Source organism: Phocoena phocoena, chromosome 12, assembly GCF_963924675.1.
Source record: "Phocoena phocoena chromosome 12, mPhoPho1.1, whole genome shotgun sequence".
NCBI lineage: Eukaryota > Metazoa > Chordata > Mammalia > Artiodactyla > Phocoenidae > Phocoena > Phocoena phocoena.
This window is the reverse complement of record NC_089230.1, coordinates 74,080,399-74,095,264: the sequence shown is the minus strand read 5'-3', so window position 1 is coordinate 74,095,264 and position 14,866 is coordinate 74,080,399. Positions and strand designations below refer to the sequence as shown.

General features: G+C 40.8%; 1 protein-coding gene across 1 annotated transcript in view; it reads right to left on the bottom strand.

Moving 5' to 3' along the window:
• Positions 1-7,351, bottom strand: part of IBTK (inhibitor of Bruton tyrosine kinase) — a 91,362-nt gene extending 84,011 nt beyond the window's left edge. Inside the window, exon 1 of the mRNA XM_065888677.1 lies at positions 7,192-7,351. The gene's annotated coding sequence lies outside the window, so the exon portion shown is untranslated. The remainder of the gene's footprint in view (positions 1-7,191) is intronic.
• Between the last annotated feature and the right edge of the window lie 7,515 nt (positions 7,352-14,866).

The window sequence follows — 14,866 nt, the reverse complement described above, 5'->3', positions numbered from 1 at the left end:
GTGGTGGTGGATTTAAATGGATTTTTAAAAAGAAAGAGACATCATTCAAAAGAAATGTAAATTAAAACTATAATGAGACTCCATTTTTATCTATCAGAATGACAAAGATCAAAAAGGTTGATATTACTATGTATTGACAAGGTTGTGAAGAAATAGAAACTCTACTCCATTGTTGGTGAGTATAAATCAGTACAGTCTTTATGGACAGCAATTTAGTAATATTTACTAAAATGTAAAATGCACATTCCTTCTGACTCAGTTTTACTCCTAAGAATTTATCCCGTAAAACTATATCCATGTGTGAAATGGCATAAGTACAAGAACATTCATTGCATCACTGCATGGAAAAAACCTAAATAGTTAAAAGATAGTTGTGGCAGGTCCATTCAACAGAAGATTATTCATGTATCAAAAAGAATAAAGTAGCTATATATTTTCTAACATGAAATAATCTGCAAGATATATTGTGAAATGTCTCTTAAAACTAGATGTATCTGTAATGCCACGTATGAGAAAATGTACATATAAATATATGTTTATGCTTGAATATGCATGAAAGATGTTTAGAAGAATACACAAGAAAATGGTTAATAGTGGTTGCTCTAAGGAAGACCACCAATGGTTGGAGACAGATATGGAAGGCAGGCTTACTTTTTACTACTACTAACGTCTTCTGAATGCTTTACCATGTATATGTATATGTATACCTATTTTAAAATAAACATCTTAAAAATATAAATAAATGCTAATATATTGATTAGAGAGGACACAGGAAAGTCCAGAAAACTCAACCATCATACATGAGCCTCTAGCTTTTTTCCAATATGCTACCATGTCTGCTTTGCCCATTCAGATCTGGAGAAATGAAATATCATTGTCAACTACTTGAAAAGCTACTAGCCTTCAGTTTCTTCACCTCCTGTTAGAAAACTAACCACCAATATAAAATATTGGAAATTTTATATCTAGAGTGGACTACTTTACTCTAAGCATTTCTCCATCATCTTTTTATTTATAATCTCCTAATTATCTTCTTTCAATATTTTTGTGCTTTGGATTTTAAATTAGTAGTCAACCCATCTATAATGCCTAGATTTTAAAGCTTTCATAGTAGAAATTCTACATAAATTCTCTTCTCCAAGGTCAAATTAAGTTCCACAAAATACTTTTCATTTTATTAAAAAACTACAGTTGGTCCTCCATGTCTGCATGTTCCACAACAATGAACTGAACCAAGCTTCCACTGAAAATATTTTAAAATTCCAGAAAGTTCCAAAAAGAAAAGCTTGAATTTGCCTCACGCTGGCCAACGATTTACATAGCATTTTCAACTATAGTTGACCCCTGAACAACACAATGACCCTCTTACAGCTGGCTTTCCCTATACTAGGTTCCTGGTATTCGCGGTTCAACGTGGGCAACTCAACCAAAGGCAGATCCTGTAGTACTGCAGTACACATTTACTGACGAAAATCCGAGTATAAGTGGACCCATGCTGTTCAAGGTTCAACCATATTTACATAGCACTGACACTGTATTTAGATATTCTAAGTAATCTAGAGATGATTTAAAGTATACTGGAGAATATATGTAGGTTATATACAAATACTATGCCATTTTATATAAGGGACTTGAGCATCTGTAGATTTTGGTATCCGTTGGGGTCCTAGAGCCAATGCCCCGGTGATACCAAGAGACTACTGTATTTATCTGAATGACAGAGGAAAAACGGTTATAAAACTATTTAGAGGGACACAAGTGAGTTTACATATATGTATAGGAAAAATTTCTGTGCACCAGCCATAAACATTCCAAATCTTTTTTTCCACTCCCATTTCAAACCACACTAAGTCAGAAATCCTAAACCTAACTAGTTCTTAACTATTCTGATTTCCCCATCTGGAAATGATAGCACAGACGCGGATAACTCCTAGCCCTTTCTAGCTCCAGTTCTGTTTCTACTAGACTATATATAAATAAGCAAAGTGTCTGGTAGTTAGTTGACATGAGAAAAGTACCAAAGCCTCAAGTAGTTTAAAATGTTTAAACTGGAAAACATGACAGATGGCAAAATAGTCACATGTAGTTAATTTCATCCCTTTGAGGCTCTAAACTTTTGCCATCTTTGTGTTTTCAGTGTCTTCCTAATACCTGAAAGGAACTACTTATGTGAATAACTCAAACCCGACAGGAAATAATTAAGATACAAGAGAAAAGAATTCCCTAATTTGTTACTATACATAATTTAAACACTTAAAAGGGAAAAAAGAATATTAAATATAAACAAAAGTGATACTATACTATAATATATAATGAGAGAGGCACAGAGTACTATGAACATAAATTAGGAAGGGACTAAGTGACTAAGAGCTAACATTTCTTAGAATCCTACATACTTGGATTCAAATATAGCAATACCAGCTGTTACCAATTACATAACTCTACAAATTACCTAATCTCTCCAAGCCTTCATTTCTTCTTCTGAAAATGGAGACAATGCCACCAACCTCAAAGGGTTACCGTAATGATAAATAAAGCTGCTTATCACGGTACCTGCTACCAAATGTACATTCAACAAATAGCAGTTTTGGGGCTTCCCTGGTGGCGCAGTGGTTGAGAGTCCGCCTGCCAAGGTGGGGGACGCGGGTTCATGCCCCGGTCCGGGAGGATCCCACATGCCGCGGAGCGGCTGGGCCCGTGAGCCATGGCCGTTGAGCCTGCGCGTCCGGAGCCTGTGCTCCGCAATGGGAGAGGCCACAACAGTGAGAGGCCCGCGTACCGCAAAAAAAAAAAAAAATAGCAGCTTTTATTACTATCATTTCTTTAGTAACAGAAAGATAAGAAATTTTTATTCCAAAGTTCATGTTTGGGCTTCAATGTCTCTGCTACTAGTTTCCAAGCATTCTTCTCCTATGAAACCACACATACTAAGGTTACCAATGACCTCCAAATTGCCAAATACTTTTGGTAATGTTAACTTGACTTCTCTGCTTTCGAGTCATGACCACGACATTCTCGTAAGGAATCTAGAAAGGAGTACTGAAAGCACAGGGAACCACTGAAGCATTTATGCATGGGATCTCTCTCCTACCACTTCTTCCAAGGGCATTTTCCCTTCCCCTGACCTCCAAAAATTAGGCTTCTCTCAATGTTCCACCTTCAGTCTTCTTTTCCTCTCTAATTCCTGCTCACCCTGCGTAATTTCAATCTCTTCATGTTAACTTTAACCTGTGCTCATAATCCTCAAATCTGTCTCCTGCCCTCACATCTTTCCTAAATTCCTGGCCCAATGCCTAGCGTTATTAATCTTATTCATGCTTTCAACAAATGCTTATTGAAGCCAAAGAAAGCAAATACTTTTAAGCATGGGATATTTTACATGATGTGATATTTTACATCAAAGAGGTTAAGTAAGCCACCCAAATCACACTATCAGTAAAAGAGGAGTTAGAATTCAAACACAGATCTATCTCACAGTAAAGTCCAAGCTATTTCTACACCACTATGCTGCCTCTTCAGTGCATCTGCAGGTCACAAGGTACTGCGAAAACAAAAATACATAGGACTTCAATATTCCAGATATTCTAGTACAGACTCATGGACAATATTTAAGTGAAAATATAGCTCATTTAACAACTGTATTGGCTGAACGGGATTTATTATCTATTACGCAGTCTCTACCATCAGTGGGGCACAGTTTGGTAGAGGAGAATGATTTTTATTTAAGCAAGTACTAAAAATATATCATGATTAAAACCTATGATAAAGATATAATAAGTGACTCACAGGAATGGGGAGTCAACAAGAGGGATAAAGGAAGATTCCTCAAAGGAGATGAGGTGTATGTGTTTGCCTGTAAATTCAGGGCCAGTGGGCACGTGAGGCAGAAGTAACAGTAAATATAAAAGCACTAAAATCACCTTGGTCCATTCTGAAATCTAAGTAATTCAGAAGACAGAAATGCATATAGCCTAATATATACACAGGGATGAACTAGATTATAGGCAGCCTTATGTGCCTTTCTTCAGGGATAATGAAAGTGAGCAATTCTGAAACATATTTAGGGCCTTGAGTTGACAAGATGTGGTCAACTCCTAGGTTTCTGGCTTGACTACAGACAGAGCAGCCAAGAAGAAGAGTAAAGGGTAAATACTTCGTAAATTGAAAAATAAACTGAAAACAAAAGGAACAAATAGAAATTAAAGGAGAAAATGTTTGCTTTATATGTGATGAATACAAAGTGTTGATGAGAAATTGAGGTGGAAGAGTGTAGCTAGCTACACAGTGATTGTTAACCTTGCAGACTGGTCCACCACAAAGGTGCCAGCCAGTAGAGGTTGAGCACTCAACAATGGCTCACAATCCTATTTAACCTTGGTGAAGAGTTCAGTTATCTTCCTAAAACACAAATCTGATCATGCTATTCTCTCACATATCCAAGACCAAAATGAACCAATATCTATATTTCATGTGTTAATAGCCTTGTGACCTCAGGAAGAGGATGCCAGTTAGACTTGGCAACCACGTAGCACACAAAGTTCAGACTGAATTCAGAACACTGAGCTAGTAACCACTAACTAAATGACCCTGGGCACATAACAGCTGCCTAAGCTTCAATTCTCTCACTTGTAAAAAGGGAATAAAAACTATTTATCTCCTGAATTGTTCTGAAAAATAAATGAGACAATTCATGCACACGTAAGCACCCAAGAAATGTTACGAAGGAAAAAGGAACATAGTGATATATTGATCAAAAAAACAGAATAATGATATCAAAGCCCTTTCTGTTTGGAATGTTTTTACCCAAACCTTTACAGGGCTGCCAACTTGTCCATGGCTTACAAACATTACATCTACTATATTTTGAACTTTCACATGGACAAGCGTAGTGCTTTACATAAATGAACTAATTTAATCCTCTTTCCAGCCTGTATTGCCCTGTATGTATTAACTAGGAATTGGGTTCCTATTATCTAAAACCTTGGTCAAGTAGCTTAATCTTCCTAATCCTCAATTTCTTCATCTGCAAAGTGATAACAACATGCCTTGTAAAAGTGTGGACCTTGACTACACATAAAGCTCCTTAAGGCAGGGAAGAGAATGCCATACTTACTCACATTTGTCACTAAATATAATATGTATTCAACAAGTAGGCTTAAATTTTTAAAGAGCTCTCTAAAATCAAAATACCTTCCTTAAAAACTTGTATCTATATTAACTGTCACAAAACTACAAATTATAGCGACTCATAATTGATGAATTTAAAAATTTTTAAATTCCTTCTGTAAGCCCTAAAAATAGTTCACATAATTTTAAAACATCAAGACTTACTACTTTAGGAAATAATTTAGCTTTATTGATACTGTATTTTATTTTATTCTGTTTTCTCAATTATTCTCTAGGTACAAAGGATAGAAACTTCAATATTTTATTAGTGCAAAACCCAGCTTCACAACTGAATAATTCCCCAAATTCTAGGGGGCAAGCACATCTCTGGAGGTGGCAAAGAATTACTGCCCTATTAATGATAATAAAGGGACTTCCCTGGCAGTCCAGTGGTTAAGACTCTGCACTTCCACGGCAAGGGGTGATGGGTTCGATCCCTGGTAGGGGAACTAAGATACCGCATGCCACATGGCACGGCCAAAAGATGATAAAAAAAGAAAGAAAGAAAGAAAGAAGATAATAAACTAACTTTGACATCATTTATAATAATTAACCAAGTAACACTGAGTTCCTTATGCAATATGGTCTATTGAACTTTATGGTTCCGAAGCATAATGTAGAATTTAGCACACTGAAAGCCCTGGACAAAAGTTGTGTTTTTTTAAACATCTTTGTTGGACTATAATTGCGTTACAATGTTGTGTTAGTTTTTGCTCTATAACAAAGTGAATCAGCTATATGCATACGTATGTGCATACGTATATCCCCATATGCCCTCCCTCTTGCCTCTCCCTCCCACCCTCCTTATCCCATCCCTCTAGGTGGTCGCAAAGTACTGTGCTATGTGGCTGCTTCCCACTAGCTATCTATTTTACATTTGGTAGTGTATATATGTCCATGTCACTCTCTCACTTCGTCCCAGCTTACCTTTCCCCCTCCCCGTGTCCTCAAGTCCATTCTCTATGTCTGCCTGGACACAAGTGTTTTTTTAATTTTTAAATGGAAAACCATTTTTTAAATTCCTTGAAGTAAACCGCTTTGACTAAATATCTGTACTTTCAGCAAATATCTATACTCTAATTCTTTTTAGAAAACATCTCTTTCTGCCCTTATCTGCCCTATATCAGTTTCTAAAACCTATAAAAAAAAATCAAGAAATTTAAAATAAAAAGGGCAGTGAAAAGATCAAGGAGCTATGGAAGGACGTGAATTCGCACAACATGGGCAGAGAAACACTACCACTCATAAAAGTCGCATTCTTTTAGTACTTATGATAAATCTCGACTTTCAAACACCCTACTTCCAGGCATGAGAAGAAAAAAAAAAAAAGATGCTACATCAACCTCTGCTTCCTGAAAAATACCCTGTCCGGCTAACACCCTTTAAGTTTTACTACCTACGTTGGAAATCCAGAGTCACGGATACCTGGGTTACTTGTTTCGCTGATGAACTAAAACTTTTTAGAAATCGGCAACATGATACAAGAACAAAAAGCCTCTATCCTGTGTCCCCCATCCCCCCAAGAAAGAACGGGTCCCTTTTCACATAACAGGTAGATTCACACTTAACTTCATCGTTAGCCTCCCCAGACTGAACTAAAACTTCTGTGACGCCACTAATGGGGTAACAGACGTGGGCGCCTCGAGGAACGGCTTCAAATTCAAGGCTCCAGGGGAAGTGACACTAGACGACTACCAGAAACTAGCAGCGCAACGTCGCTGCAGGGCTTGGCAGGCAAGACCGCAAGGTAGGGCGGCGCCCGCACAGACCATTCATTAGCTCCGGGCGGCAGCGGGGAGGCGGCCGCCGGAACCTGGGCCACGCGGCCGGCCCCGCGCCGCCTCTCGCTGAGCCCGGCAGCCTCGGCGCCGCTGAGTCCCCTCCCCGCGGCCCACCCGGGACACCGGCGCCCGCTGTCACCCGCACCCTCCGGAAAGATAACACTGTCCCGTCGCCCCACGACTCAAGGGACGCCGTTGCCTCTGCCCGTTCCGCACGGTCGGGCCGCGCCGAGCCCTTCCTCACCAGTCGCTAGATGAAAATGCTCCGGTGGTCTCCGCGGGGTCGGCACACGGTCGCGCAGGGACTCATCCTCAGTGAAGGCAGCAGAAGAAAACGAAGGGCGCCAGTGGAGGCCGGTCCCCAGGCCCGGGTCAGCTCCGGAAGCGGCTGCAGCAACAGCCGCCGCGTCTACAGACGTCTAGAGAAGGGGCAGGGAGGAAGGGCCGGCACGGGCGGGACCCAGGAATAAGGCGGGCGCTGATTGGCTGCGGTTCGTGTATGCCTGTGGAGGATTGGCTGGTGTCTGCCCAGAAGGCCTCGCGTGGCAGCGCCTAAATTGTGGTCTTTCCTTGGCACCCTAAGGGAACTTGACTCCTCCGGCCTTGGGGCAGCCAGCAGTAGCCGGGGGCAGGGAAAGGCCGCGGCCGAGGACTCTAGGCCAACGGGGGGTGGTGGAAATGTCCCTCCACCACGGGGTCAGCAGTCGCCCAAGGAGAAACCTCCCTCTCCCCGCAACTAGAGACTTGGAATCCTGGATAAACCCTGGTGGAGAGACTGAGTTCTGGGGACCTGGACGGATGCCTTGGTCACCACGCAGCAGAAACCACAGGCGTAGGCATCTTGCACCTAAGAGAGTTTCCTCCCGTCGCCCTACCAGTGGGGTCAAAGGAAAGTCCAGGGCGTCGTCTCAAAGAGACTCAGCCTCGCCTCTCCCCGGCCGCTCCCACCCCCGGTTTTTCCGGGGTCATTCCCTGGGTCAGAAGGCGTCACTGCCTTCTTAGATCACTGTGCGGGGGCCAGCCGCCGACCCGGGCCAAGCCACTCACCAGGTCACGCTACTCAGTGCCTGATGCCAGGCTCGTACTACGCTTTTTACCCCTTAACTCTGCCTCCAAGGGCCGTTTTAAAAATGGTCGAGTGAAAAAAATGAGGGAGGACAGCAAGTAGCCAATAATCGATACTAGGATAGCGAAAAGGAAACATCCTGCCTGGTAATGCCTGAAACAGTAGGCTCCCAGTAAATGTTTGTTCAGGGAGGGTTACTGTAATTCAGAACAAACAACACTAGGAGTCAGGAGGTGTCTGTGCAGCTCTGCCACGTGGTCAATTATGCAAGTCACTTAGTCTCCACCTATAGAACGACGGAGTTGCACTAAGATGTCGTCTTAAGGGCTGCCCATTCAGCTTCACTCTTTCTGGAGCCTGCCTTGCGGAAGCCCAAAGCCACACAGCTCGTTAGTGAAGGGGAAAGGAGACTAGCTCTGCTGCTGCCCCTCCCAGTACAGTGTTCTGTCTCTTTGGCCCTTATTCTAAGTGCCCTACTTCCTTCTTTGACGTGTAACAAAAACTATTTTGTAATGTTAAAATTGAGTGATTTTGAAAATAAGCTGTGTACGATGACTTTTATATTCGTGCACAAAGAAGCTAGCAATGGCAAAGTCAATAATGTAAATGGATGCATTGACCTAAGGTCAAATCTTTTTATCAGTCTCTGGACAAGTTAATTTGCTTTTTTGAAGCCTCAGTTTCCTCATTTGTAAAACAGGAGCAATAATGCATTTTATGGTTGTGAAAATGTAATTATATAGAGATATATCGCACTTAGAGTGCCTAGCACATAGTAACACTTCCTAAATGGTAGATGTTACTTTTTATAAGTATTTCCTTAGCAGCAGAATTATTCCAATTCCACTTCAATTATTCCATTCATTTTAACAATAGCCAGTGTCAGGCACTTGTGGTAAGCCATAGGGATCCAATAGTGAACAAAACACTTATACACCCAGATAATCCCCCACATAATAATTTTCGGGATTTCCCTAGTGGCGCAGTGGTTAAGAATCCGCCTGCCAATGCAGGGAACAAGGGTTCGAGCCCTAGCCTGGGAGGATCCCACATGCCGCGGAGCAACTAAGCCCAGGCGCCACAACTACTGAAGCCCACGCGCCTAGAGACCGCGAGCCATAAGTACTGAGCCCGCGCACCTAGAGCCCGTGCTCCGCAACAAGAGAAGCCACCGCAATGAAAAGCCCCCGTACCACAACGAAGAGTAGCCCCTGCTTGCCGCAACTAGAGAAAGCCTGCATGCAGCAACGAAGACCCAACGCAGCCAAAGATAAATAAAAATAAATAAATCTATAAAAAAGAATTTGCAACTTTTACAAGAACTGCAAATAATACTATGATAAATTTAATGTAACTTCCCAAAGAAGTTGAACTAAGACTGGAAGAATGAGTAGGAGATAACCAGATGAAGTGGGAAAGAAAGAACATCGCAAGCCAAGGGATGTGGAATTGCTCCCCATTTTCCTGGAAAATTAGGTGCCTTCAAAGACACTGGTAATTTGCAGGACAGAATATTGAAATGATTAGGAAATAGTACAAATGAAGTACAATTCAATTTCATTTGATGCATTGTAGATGTGTTTGGTGAAGGAAGAGATCAAAATTAGCCATTTATTTATTTTATTTTTTATTTATTTTATTATTTTTTGTGTGTGTGGTACGCGGGCCCCTCACTGTTGTAGCCTCTCCCATTGCGGAGCACAGGCTCTGGACACGCAGGCTCAGCGGCCATGGCTCACGGGCCCAGCCGCTCCGCAGCATGTGGGATCCTCCCAGACCGGGGCATGAACCCATGTCCCCTGCATCGGCAGGCAGACTCTCAACCACTGCACCACCAGGGAAGCCCCAAAATTAGCCATTTAAAAAATAATTGTTTGTGTTTACACATAGAAGAAAGAAGAGATAGAAATATACCAATAACAATGATTATCTCTGTGTAGTGCGTTATGGGTGATTCTTAATTTCTATCATTTTGAATTTGTCATTTTTATTTGCACTTTTCTTACTTGATTAATTAAAAAAATCAAAGTTAAGAAAAAATAACTGACTGGAGTTTCTAAAGTAGGCTTAAATCAAGAAATAAATCTAAGGACGGTTTTAGAAGACTGCAGTGATTTAGAGGAGAAGAAGTAGGGGAATAGGCCAGGCATCAGGAATGGAGTTTGAGATGAGGCCAAGATAGAGCACTGCAGAAGTGTTTAAGCCACACCATTTCCAATACACTCCCCAAATGCCATGTTTTCCCAAATAAATTAATCGTGCTGTCCTTCATAATGAAAATGTATTGTGCTACCACTGAAGTTGTTTAGAGATAAGGAATGCCAGTGCTGTGCCTGCTTCAGCTGGCCACAGAAGAAAGAATATCAGAACTTGCATGTTTGCAATGGGCCAAAGCCCAGACCTGTTCAGGTTCTGCAAGAATGGATACCAATACAGGAAGATCAGCAGTGCAGCTAGCCTACAGATGACTAGAACCTTATTGTTTGGCCTAATTATCTTTTCCTTCAAACTGTCTTCCACATGAGAACACTTGGCTGGAAGCAGCTTTCTGACACACACCTCAGCGTGACCATTAGGGAAGATAGCACTGAGCCCTCTGCCTCAAGCACAAAATTCCCAGGTGCCCCGATGTACCCTGATATTGGCTCAGATTAGGTGAGGACTCAAGGGTATCATGATTGACAACCCTCATTAGAGTCCTGTGGTTGAAGCATAGTGACAAGTAGTTTCCCAAAAGAAGACAGGGTACGCAGCAGATGAAAAAGAGACAGCTAAAGGGTGTTTCTGTGCTATTAGCTCCAGGGGCTATGGTCCCAGCTGCGTTCTTCCTATGTAATGATTATCCTTCCAATTCTCACGTAGAGGAGGCCACCGCCTCACAAATCTGTGACGCCTTCCCGGATACCCTTTCCCAACAGTTATCCCGTCTTCTCTGCTAGTTCTATAGCTTATTCATATTACTGTGTCACGCTGTGTTGTTTTTAGATTTATTCGTTTCACATGTGGGTGCAGTAAAAGCAAAGGTTCTGAAGGCAAACTGCCTGAATATAAAAGTTTACTCCTATTCTTACTAGCTGTGAGACCTAAGGCACGTTATATAACCCATCTAGGCTTCAGCGTCCTCACCTCTAACACGGGATTAACGGTACTTCCTTCACAAAGGCCTTATGAAGTTTAATGATGTGATATATGTAGAGCTCTTACTACAGCTGTTAGCACCTAATAAAAGTTGACATCCCTGAACTCTTCTGGATGAATATATTTGCATGAGAGAGTTTGGAAGGGTGGGATTGGGAGACCCAAGGAATGACCCACAAGATGGCAGTGTTTGAATATAACTTTAGAACTATATAAGCTTGAAAGCAGAATCCACCAATAAATCTAAAAATTCTAGGCAAATACTGGAGAAATTCAAGACAAATTCAAAGTCTACATGAGACAAGCAAAAATTGTGAGAAATCAAACCAATAAATCTGGCAAGCTTAGCACACTTTTTATAATCAGAACAAACTCTATCTCCCCTTTACTATGAGAATTCGTAGGGCTCTTTCCCCAGCCCATCTTACTTAGAATTGATCGTGTTCCTTCTTTATCTAACTACATGATTAAATCAGGTCGTTGTCACCACTGCTTCCTTAAGAAGAAGAAGAGGGAGTTTGATTTAAAGATTTAAGAAGAAAAGCAAGTTTGATTTAAAATGGCAGACTGGACACATACTATAGCCACACACTACATGCCACAAATCCCTAGACCTGGCGGAAAAGACATCTTTACAACTGAATTTTAAAATTCATAAATAAGTGCATTGGAAAACAAAAGTTTAGCTATTGATGGTCCAGAACTTAGGAAGATTCACTGAAAGATGGATAGGAGGCTGGATTGGACAGTAGAAAGTAGTAACCCGTAAGATACCATAGCATGTCTTATGGATGGCTATTATAATAGCAGAAAAATAGACTTTGAGACAAAAAGTATTACCAGAGATAAAGAGGGATATTTAATAATGATCAGAGGATCAATTTCTCTGGAAGAAATAATGTGTATGTACCTAACCATGAATATGGATGTGCCTGGTAACAGAACTTCAAAATATATGAAGCAAAAACTGACAGAACTAAAAGAAGAAATAGTTCCATAATTATAATCTCAGCGATAAAGACAACAATTGAACAAAAAAATTAGGAAATCCATAGGTAATTTGAACAAGATTGTCAAGCTCTGTAATGGTTGTGACCTCTATGATGGTTAATTTTATGTGTCAGCTTGACTGGGCCATGAGGTGCCCAAAGATATTTGGTCAAGTATTATTGTAGCTGTGTCTGTGAAGGTGTTTCTGGATGAGAATAACATTTGAAGTGGTAAACTGAGTAAAGCTGGTTGCCCTCCTTAATGTGGGTGGGCCTCGTCCGAACCTTTAAAGGCCTGAATAGAAGAAAAAGGGTGAATAAAGATGGAGCTCCTCCTTCCTGGCTGCCTTAGAGCTGGGATATCCGTTTTTCCCTTCCTTCGGATTTGAACTGAAACATCAGCTCTTCCTGTATCTCTGGCCTTCAGACTGGGACTGGAACTACACCATTGGCTCTCCTTGGTCTCCAGCTTGCCTGCCAATTGCAGATGTTGTGACTTGTCAGCTTCAATGATCACTTGACCCAATTCCATATACATAATCTGTTCTGTTGGTTCTGTTTCTCTAGAGAACACTGACTAATACAACTTCCTTGATGTTTAGCTGTTCTCACATTCAATGACTGCAGAATACGTATTCTTTTCAAGTGAACATGGTCCATTCAGCAAAATAGACCATATACTAGATCTTAAAATAAGCCTTAATAGAGTTAAAACACTTGGAATCGAAAGGAAGTTGAATAGTATTTCATACTGAATAAAAAAAAATACAACATAACATTTGTATGATGCAGCTAAAGTAGTACGCACATACAGAAATGTATAGCTTTCAATATTATGTTAGTAAAGAAGAGCGATCAAAAATCAGTCACCTAAGGTTCCACATTAAGAAGCTAGAAAAAGAAAAGCAAAGTGAATTCAAAGTGGGCAGAAGGAAGAAAATAACAATAAGAGCAGAATTCAATTAAATCGAAGAGAAAAAAATAGAGAAAATTAGCAAAACTGGAAGTTGTTCTTTGAAAAGATCAACAAAATTGATAAGCTCCTTGTCAGTTGTTAAGAAGAAATAAAAATTGAGAACTGTCAAGAATTTCAAGGGTTTGAGATCGTACCCTACTTGGAAAACTAACCAGGTTAGCCTGCCACAGTTTCATGGCTGCTGGCGGACTAAATGAGATTCCTGGGCCAGAGACAGGACTTTATTGCTCACGGCACAGCAAGCAGAATGAGCTTTATGTTTGCATCACTTCCTTTAGGCCCCCAAATCCCTCAAGAATAATATAGATGTTGCCCAAGTAGACGTTGCAAATGTAGTGAGTTGGCATGCCAGCTGAGGAATTCCAAGCTTAGGGAAACTTAATATTTTAAAATATACTGCAAGCAAACCTGCCTGTTTTTTGCCCCTGAAGTAGAAATTATCTTTATTATACTGGACAGTAAATAAACCTGTCCTCTAGTCTGGAGGAAGCCACTATCACTATTTACCAAGGCTATTTGCTATACCAACAATATCCTTGAGAAGGTAAGTGCTCTCCTCACAAGATGTGCAGAAACATGAAGACATGTAAGCAGAGAGGGTTGGGGGTGGGGGGGTTCCCTGGAGAAAGAGAACCGGGCATGGCTTTCTTGACACAGAGAAGCCATTCTGGACCTAAGCCATTTTGTGATCTAAGCCTGCACAGTGCTTATCCCTAACAGATCTCAGTAATTGAGATTTTAAGGGGACAAAAGAATGCAGGAACAAACAACTGTTATCAGGCAAGACAAGTGAAAATAACAAAGATAATAAATCAGCTGTAAAGACTCCCAGTTCTGTTACAGTGATAAAGGTCAGCCTGAGGCACATTCTTGAGCTCTTTTGCAGAATTCAAACTCCCCCCACCCCCACCCCCACGCTCAACCACCAGGTCAACTGGAACTAAAGGAATGAAGAGGTTGATGTTGACGTTTTCTGATCCCTGTGACTTCAATCAACTAAAGCTTGGACTCTGTTAACATTTGCCCCAATTCTATGTTGAATTCTCCTCTGCTCAAGCCCCTTCATGAATATGAATACACTGCCCCACCCCCTTCATTGAATATGCATGTACCCTTAGCAATTCTGCTGTTTAGGGAGACAGTGCTTTGGGAAAGATCCCTGGTATTCTCCCTACTTGCTGCAAGCAATAAATCCTTCTTTCTCCCGTTCTTTGGCTTGGTTGTGTCTTTTGACTCAATAGTCACCAAGAGGCAAACCTAGTTTTCAGGTAACAGAAACCCATGGGTAACAGTCTCTCAATAAGAATCCCAATTACCAGTTCAGGAATGAAAGAGCAGTCATCACTACAGATCCTACAGATGTTAGAAGGAAAAATAAGAGACATTAGAAACAACATTATGTTAAAAAATCAGAAGAGTGGTTTGCCTTTGAGGAGTTGGGGATAGGGTATGAGAAAACGTTCTGAGGTGGTAGAAACCCTTTGTATCTTGACAGGGGTGTGGGTTACAAAGGTGTATGCATTGTCAAAACTCAACAAATATACACTTCAAATTTGTGCATTTCATTGTTTAAATTTGACTGCAAAAAACAGTAAACAATATGAACTTTAGCAATGATTTTTATGCTGAAACATTTAGGTGTAAATTGACACCTGCAATTTACTACGTAATGCATCAAGAAATACAATTTGTATAAAAAGATGAATAGATGGTAGATATGTGATAAAACAAGTATATTAAAAATGTTTAC